Here is an 8,050-nt window from a genome sequence, read left to right as displayed (position 1 = left end):
ATGATTTCCTTAATTACTTGCTCCATTATCTTCCCTGGCACAGAAGTTAAACTAACTGGTCTGTAGTTTCCTGGGTTGTTTTTATTTCCCTTTTTATAGATGGGCACTATATTTGCCCTTTTCCAGTCTTCTGGAATCTCTCCCGTCTCCCATGATTTTCCAAAGATAATAGCTAGAGGCTCAGATACCTCCTCTATTAGCTCCTTGAGTATTCTAGGATGCATTTCATCAGGCCCTGGTGATTTGCAGGCATCTAACTTTTCTAAGTGATTTTTAACTTGTTCTTTTTTTATTTTATCTGCTAAACCTACCCCCTTCCCATTAGCATTCACTATGTTAGGCATTCCTTCAGACTTCTCGGTGAAGACCGAAACAAAGAAGTCATTAAGCATCTCTGCCATTTCCAAGTTTCCTGTTACTGTTTCTCCCTCTTCACTAAGCAGTGGGCCTACCCTGTCTTTGGTCTTCCTCTTGGTTCTAATGTAATCATCATGTACAGATCCTTATTCTTTTCACAAGCCTCCTTTTGTATTTGTTGGGCTGCAAAAATCATTTCCATTATGCCATGGCCAGCATGAAAGCCATACTGTCACTCTGGTGTCTACTAGGTGAGAGATGAGCCTCTTGAGGAGAACCCATGCAAGGATCTTCCCTGCTGTAGACAGGAGTGAGATCCTGCAATGATTGTCCCAGCTAGATATGCTTCCGTTCTTTTGATATAGCTGGACTATGAAAGCATTCTTATACTCCTGGGGCACACTACACTGTTCCCATAAAGTCTTGAAAAGGCTGCTGAGTTTCCTGACCAGGTGTCCACATTTGTACACTTCAGGTGGAATGTTGTCGGGCCTGGAGACTTGCCCGTGGACAGCTGCTTGATGGCCTTAATAACCTCATCTAAAGAAGGGGCCATGGACAGCTCCCCCAGGACAAGGTGCTGTGGGAGAGCATCAATGGCTTCATTGGACATATTCTTCTGAACTGTCAAGCCACTATCAAAGTGCTCTGCCCAGTGAGAGAGAATATCGACTTTGTGAGCAGCCAGTTATCATTTGCTGTGAGGACAGGGGCTATACCACTGGATTTTTGAGCCATACACTGCACAGAGACCTTCACAGAAGGCTTTTGCATCATACTTGTCAGCCACTTCCTGCAGTTCTGCAACCTTCTGCTCCCACCAGTAGTTCTTCATTAGCCTTAATTTGGTTTGTAGTGTATGTTTGGCCTGATTGTACCTGGCCTTTTTCAATGCTGATTTCTTGTCCAAGATATTGTACTTGTATGTGTTGTGCATGGAGTTCCCTGGGACTTCAGCTAACACAGTCTCCAGTGTCTGTTCCAACTTTGCTTGTTTTCTGGGGTCTTTCATGCAGGCACACTGATCTTCTTTAGTGGCTTGAGGTGTCTTCTGGGAGCTTTGGTCAGAAGTGTAGTGATTTGATGCTTCTTACAAGCCGATGGCCCAACCAGCATTCAGCTTCTCTCAGAGCAGCTGATGTGCATTTCCTTAATTGCTCTAAACCTTACAGTTACATAATCCTGCATGTGTTACTGTTTCAAAGTGGGATTTATCCATATTGTCTTATATTTATTAGCCTGTTGGAGGACTGTGTTGGTAGCAGTGAGATTGAACGTGTCACAGTTGGAGAGAACTAGCTGGCCTTTGGAGTTTGTCCTTCCAGTGCCATGATGGTCTAGCACCCTTTTCCACGTATCAGAGTCAGCTCCCATGTGAGCATTAGTCTCCAAGGACAATGGGTTTGTCCTGGGGTGGCACCCCTCTGATGACCCTGATGAGATCTTCGTAAAATGTCACCTTAACCTCTGTATGAGTCATTGTTGGCGCATAGGCACTGATACTGGTGGCATACTGGTCTCTGGACGAGTTCATGTGATGCACCATAAGTCAGTCATTGACTCCCTTGGGGAGCGAATCAAGCTTGCAGGCACTGTCAGATCGTATGATAAAATCGAACCTCGAATGTCTCGGCTCATCCTTAGACTTGCCATCTTGTAGTAGGCATTGCTACTCCCACCTCTTCAAGAGTGGGACTCATCAGTGAGTCTGGTTTCACTGAGGGAAGCGATGTCTGTTACACCTCTTCAGTGTTTTGGCAATAGGGGTATTCTTCATTCTGGTCTTTGGTCATTGTCAAGAAGAGTTCTGACATTCCACAACCCAAATGTCAGTTTGTTTTGTTTTATTTTGACTGCTGTTGGATGAGCAGCCAGGAGTGGCAGCCTGACAGGTACAGAAAGGGCAGGCTGTGTTTAGGATTCCTTTTTAGTCCCCCTTCCCTGGCTGGGGGAGAAAAGCGCTGTACCTAAAAAGGCTGCTCCATCACTTCAGAACGATACAAGCTCCATATCTGCCCTAGTCTATGGAGAACGACCATCACCTTAAAGCTGTGTGAGTGCAAAGTTGTGACTTTGTCCCTGTCACCACTTCCTCCTCACCACAGGATTCTGGTAAGTTGGTTGGGTTGAATGAGTTGGTTGAACAACTTGCACTTCGAATGGATTTAAGTTAGAGATGTTTGTACAGAGCCTTTCCCACTCTCTCTCCCAAGCAGCTGTTGCCACACTGGTGCAATAGATGCCACAAGCACGGCGTGCAGAGACATGCCAGCAGCAGCCGGCTACTTCCAGGAGCGGAGTGGGGCCACGGCAGGCAAACAGCCTGCCTGAGCACCCCGCTGAGCCATGGGACTTTTAGTGGCCCGGAGATGGCGAAGACAGAAATGTTAGTTGTGGCGGGCCGGACAGAAATGTTAGACAGGCCGGATCCAGCCTGCAGGCCATATTTTGCCCACTTAAACCTTCTCTCTGCCTTCTTTTATTAATTTTTTTTTGGTGTTTTTAGCAAAACCTCCTTACATTGTGCACTTGCCATTAAGCTACTGGCCTGTGAATTACCTCTAGTTTTGAACTAATGCAATTTCAATATGATATGGAAATAGACTGTATTTCAGCAGAAAGTGGAAGATCTGTAAAATATGCACTTTTGGTAGATTGGAGACACTGTTTCATAGACCCTCCATTTTACCCTATAACTGGCATAGATTAGTTGGAAAAAAAACTAATTGTTCTTCCCCTATATAGATACACATTCAATTTGTGCAGGTCTAGAGTTCCCACTAACTACTGGGGGCTAATAGAGACTCTGTTACACCAGTATAAATGTGGAATAACTCTAATGAAATCAGTGGGCTAACTCCAGATTTACATTGTTGTAACTGAGAGCCGAATCTGGCCTATTAAGTACTTTCTCTATTGTCTTCAGCACATTCATTGATACTCCTATTTTCTCCTAGCATCCTTGCTTGTTGTTTTAATCTTGCAGAACACTAGGCATGCATCTTGCCCCCAAGTAATCCATTATGGTCTCTCAAATTGAAGAGCAAGGAGAAACACAGAGTCAGAACTTATTGTTTTAAAACCTTTCAGATTTGAATCTTTGGTGGTCAGCGGTTAAGAAAGACTGTTCTGCCTGAGACTGCATGTACAACACTTGTGGAGAAAGCAATGTGATATTTCATAACATGCAGAGTAGAAAAAGGAAGAACAAAGATCAAGAGGAAGTTGGAGTTCTTTCATAAGTTTCAAACTTTCTCAAAGTCTGGGTAAGTTTGCATTTGGTTTGGGGACACCTCTACTTTAAACTAGAAATTAGGCTATCCTACCCTTCCGCCCTTTTTCTCCATTTTTATTTTGTTTGAATAACTTTTTGATCAGAGCTTTATCACCTCGGAGATCACAAGGAAAAGAAACCACTTAAGCATTACTTGCCCTGCAGCTTCATCTCAGGACTACATCTCCTGGTTCAGTCTGGCAGTAGCTGAGCAGGAGTCGATGTGACTGCTTCCAAGGCTGTAGGATTTTTTTGTTTGTTTGTTTTATGAGTAGGCAATAGTGGTGTTTGAGGATTTGGGGCAGCTAAAAGTATTATCTATCATTTCTCCCCTTCCAGATGCAGTAACATCTTTTGCCCCCTTTTTCCCTCCTGGCTGTTGTCCCAATAAGCTATTACCTCATTTAAGCAGTACTTACCCCCCTTAATTGGCACTCTCTTGCTGAAATGTAATACTGTAGGATTCTATTGATTGGATGCTTTATATGTCATTTTAAAAAAGATAGTTTTATCTTTTAATTCTATAAAAGGAAACATGAAAAAACTTTGTCCTAAACGAAGTCCCCTTTTTCTTTCTTTCAGTATGTGGTGGGTTGTTCATTCCACACCAGCCTAGAAGGGGGTTAACGAGACTGAGAAAAGGCCAATTAACCAGATAGGATACAGCCAAGGGGAAACCGCTGCCTAAGTAATCTCTGAATAATGATAGAATCCAGCTGGAAAGGAAAAAGCAGGGCTAGGATGAAGCCAGGAAGCTGGCAGTGGAAGAGGGCTGCAGTGAAGGAGCTTGTAGCTACTCTCTGGACAGTAAAGAGGGAAAGAAGGGAGACTAGGTGAAGAGGGTGTAGGAAAAGGCTCGGGGAAAAGGCAGCAAGATTTAAGATGGTGCAAACCTTGGCTGCTGATTAGAGGATCCTTCAGCTGGAACCTGGAGTATAGGGTGGGTCCGGGTTCCCCTCCCAGACACTGGGGAAGTGGCACAGTTTGGGCAGTGAAGGGAAAACTGCCATCTTGGAAGCAGAGACTTTGATATCTGGGAAGGGGGAAAACACACAGTGAACCTGGCCAGACCACCAAGCCATGAAGACAAAGCACCCTGAGTCACAGAGAGAGAGAGAGAGTGGCAGCAGGGTGTGCAGCGAGCTGTAGAAGGGTGTGTTGGACCTGGAAAGAGTGAATCCCCAGACGCAGCCACAAAGAAGCACCCCAATGGTGAGTGGACCCCATGAGAGAATAACTATTAGGAAAAAAATGTACCAGTAACCAAATTAAGACATTCTCTGCTGGTCAGACTTTTGTATGGATATTCCACTGCCAAAAGCTTGCTGCTTTTTTTTTTTTTTAAACTAACATTTAGAACCCAATATTTCCACAACAATGCAGTGTTTCTCAGAAACAGAAGAGTGAGCATAGTTTCAATTATTATTTCTATTCCCTTCTCAAGTGCTCTGCTAATATCAATCAGATCAAATCCCAGAAAATGCACCATGGTTGTAGTAACTGTAATTACTGGTAAGTCATTGGCATGGCTCAAATTTTGAGGGAACTAGGAATAATGGCGATTCCCTCATTAAATGTAAATTAGTTTTACTTAGTTAATATTTATTATGCAAGAAGAGAAAAGGATGGAGAAATTCCCCATTAATGGCTTGACCCTACTGGAATTTTGCCACTTATTTCACAGCACTGGAATTCAACCTAGAAGTAGTCAGGAGGGGTTTAAATTAATAGCAAAAGGGGAGGGTAAAAAGAGGGAAGATGTGAGCCAATAAGATATGAGCACTCAGCACAAAACCAAGATGTTGAGAACAAAGGACATGAAGACAAGAAATTCTGACATTGTGTGTACACTAGTGCTAGGACCTTGAGTAACAAAGAAGAGGAATTGGAATTACTCATTTGAGCATAAATTTGATCTAGTTGATGTTACTTAAACGAGGTGGTATGATTTGTACAACATGAATGTTAAAGTCAATGGTTATAATCTACATAGTTATGATCAAGTGGGCAAAAAGGGAGGGGGGTCAGGCATTCTGTGTCAAAAATGGTGTAATCTGTTTGAGTCCCTGATAACTGAGAAGAAAGTGATCTTGAATGCTTATGGATCAATGACCTAACAGATAAAGCATGAGATGGGGTATTAATTGGTGTCTGCTACAATAGGTCACAGGGTGAGCACCTCCTTACACACCTATCCATAATGTGTAGGCAGGACCGGCTTTAGCAGGTGCGGGGCCCCACGCTGGGACGCGAATTGTCTCGCACCCCCCCCGCCCCAACTCCGCCCCGGCCCCGCCCCCTCACTGCCCCATTGGATCCCTCCCCAAATCCCCGCCCTGGCCCCACGTCTTCCCCAAGCACGCTGCATTCCTTCTCCTCACCCCTCCCTCCCAGGCTTGCGCTGATCAGCTGTATGGCGGCGCAAGCGCTGGAGGGAGGGGGGGAGAAGCAGGATGCGGCTTTTTTTTTCCCGCTCCGCCGGCAGCCCCGGACGTTGCGGGGCCCTCTTAGGCATGGGGCCCCATTCTGGGGAATCGGCCGAATTGGCTTAAAGCCAGCCCTGTGTGTAGGGGGAAAAATGTGATCATGGGGGACATCCATTTGAGTGACATTTACTGGAGGTGTCATGCTGCCAGTACTAAAACATCTTTGGAATTTCTAAACATTGTAGATAACAAGTTCCTAACTCAAAAAGTGTTGCAACTAACATGGGGGAATTTTTTATTAGACCTTATCCTAACAAATAAAGAGGAATTTATCACAAAACTAGAAGTTACTGGTAGCTTAGGTAGGTATAAGTAGTCATGACTTGATCACATTTATAATGTGCAAGCAAAGTCCAGACCAGTAATATATATACTTAGTGCTTTAATAGGGCTAATTTCACAACTCTGAAAACACATATGAGCCAAATCAGGTGTGAGGAAGAATTTAATGAGAAAAATGTGAATTATAATTGGGAATCACTCAAGAACATGCTACTAGATGCCCAAAAAGTCACAATCCCACAACTGAGGAAGAAGGCCATGCTGGGTAAACCAACCTGGTTTGGAGCAGAAGTGAAGGCATCTGTATTTAAAAAAAAAAAAAAAAAAGTGTGTGTGTGTGCGTGTATATAGATATATCAAATGGATGAAAGGGGACACTGATGGTAATGAATACAAATAAGAAGTTAAGAATTGTACAAAATTGATTAGCAGAGTTAAGGATAATAAGGAGGTTTTTTGTTTTTTTTTTTTAAATATGTTAGGAATAAACAGAATCCTGAAAATGGTATTGGTCCATTACTAGATGGAAATGGTAGAAGAAGAAGAATTAACAATAATGTAGAAAAGTCGGAAGTATTCAATAAATATTTCTGTTCTGTGTTTGGGGGGGGGGGAACAGATGTTATAGCCTCATCATATGATGATAACTCTTTCCATTCCACTAGTATCTCATGAGGATGTCAAACAAAAGCTACTAAAGCTAGACATTTTTAAATCAGCAGGTCCAGATAACTTGCATCCAAAAGAGCTGGCTCAGGAACTCACTGGACCATTAATGTTGATTTTTTTTCAGTAACTCTCAGATTACTGGGAAAGTTCCAGAAGACTGGAAGAAAGCTAATGTGCCAATTTTAAAAAGGGTAAACATGATGATCTGGATAATGATAGACCTATCAGCCAGGCTTCTATCAACATGGGTTTATAGAAAATCAATCCCATATAACTAGGTATCTTTTTTTATGAGATTACAAATTTGGTTGATAAAGATAATAGTGTTGATGTAATATACTTAGGCCTTGTCTACACTACAGAGTTTTATTGACACAAGTTATGCTGATGTACAGCGACCGCTATAATTAAATCACTTTTGCATGTCCACAGTATGCCAACACTCCCCAGCACCACTTTTCCCCTCTTCTATCGCCTCCCATTATATTTTTGCATCCTGTGGGCATTTCAGATGACCTTCTGGAGCTCCTTGTTCCCCCTTTGTCTTTCTGCCCTCTTCCCTCCAGCATTCTCTCCTTTTTAAATTAGAAGCTGATCTGACTTCAGTGGATAGGTCTGAGAGACCTGCACCAGTCTTGTGTTAAGATCACATTTTGCATCAATCCCACTGCAGGTCTGGGAGAAACCTTAGCTTATTGTATTTTTGTTTTGTTTTAAAAGGTTAATTCTTTAATTTTAAATAGTGAAGTAACTAGAATTTACCTGTATAACTCTCTTTAAAAGCTTAACATTGTTTAATTTAGTAAAAAACAGACAGACTTGGCCTGCCATCTCTCCCTGGTCACGTTAATTTGTTTCTATGACTTGTGGTGGGGTGTGTGGGGTTTTTTTTGTTTTTGTTTGTTTGTTTTTTTAAGATTCTGTGTAAGTTTTTGTTTCTAAAGGCCTACTTGTGAGTGAAGGATCTGATTATATCCTATTA

Source organism: Terrapene carolina, unplaced genomic scaffold (genome assembly GCF_002925995.2).
Source record: "Terrapene carolina triunguis isolate 2854851 unplaced genomic scaffold, T_m_triunguis-2.0 Scaffold113, whole genome shotgun sequence".
Taxonomy (NCBI): domain Eukaryota; kingdom Metazoa; phylum Chordata; order Testudines; family Emydidae; genus Terrapene; species Terrapene triunguis.
This window is presented reverse-complemented; position numbering follows the sequence as displayed.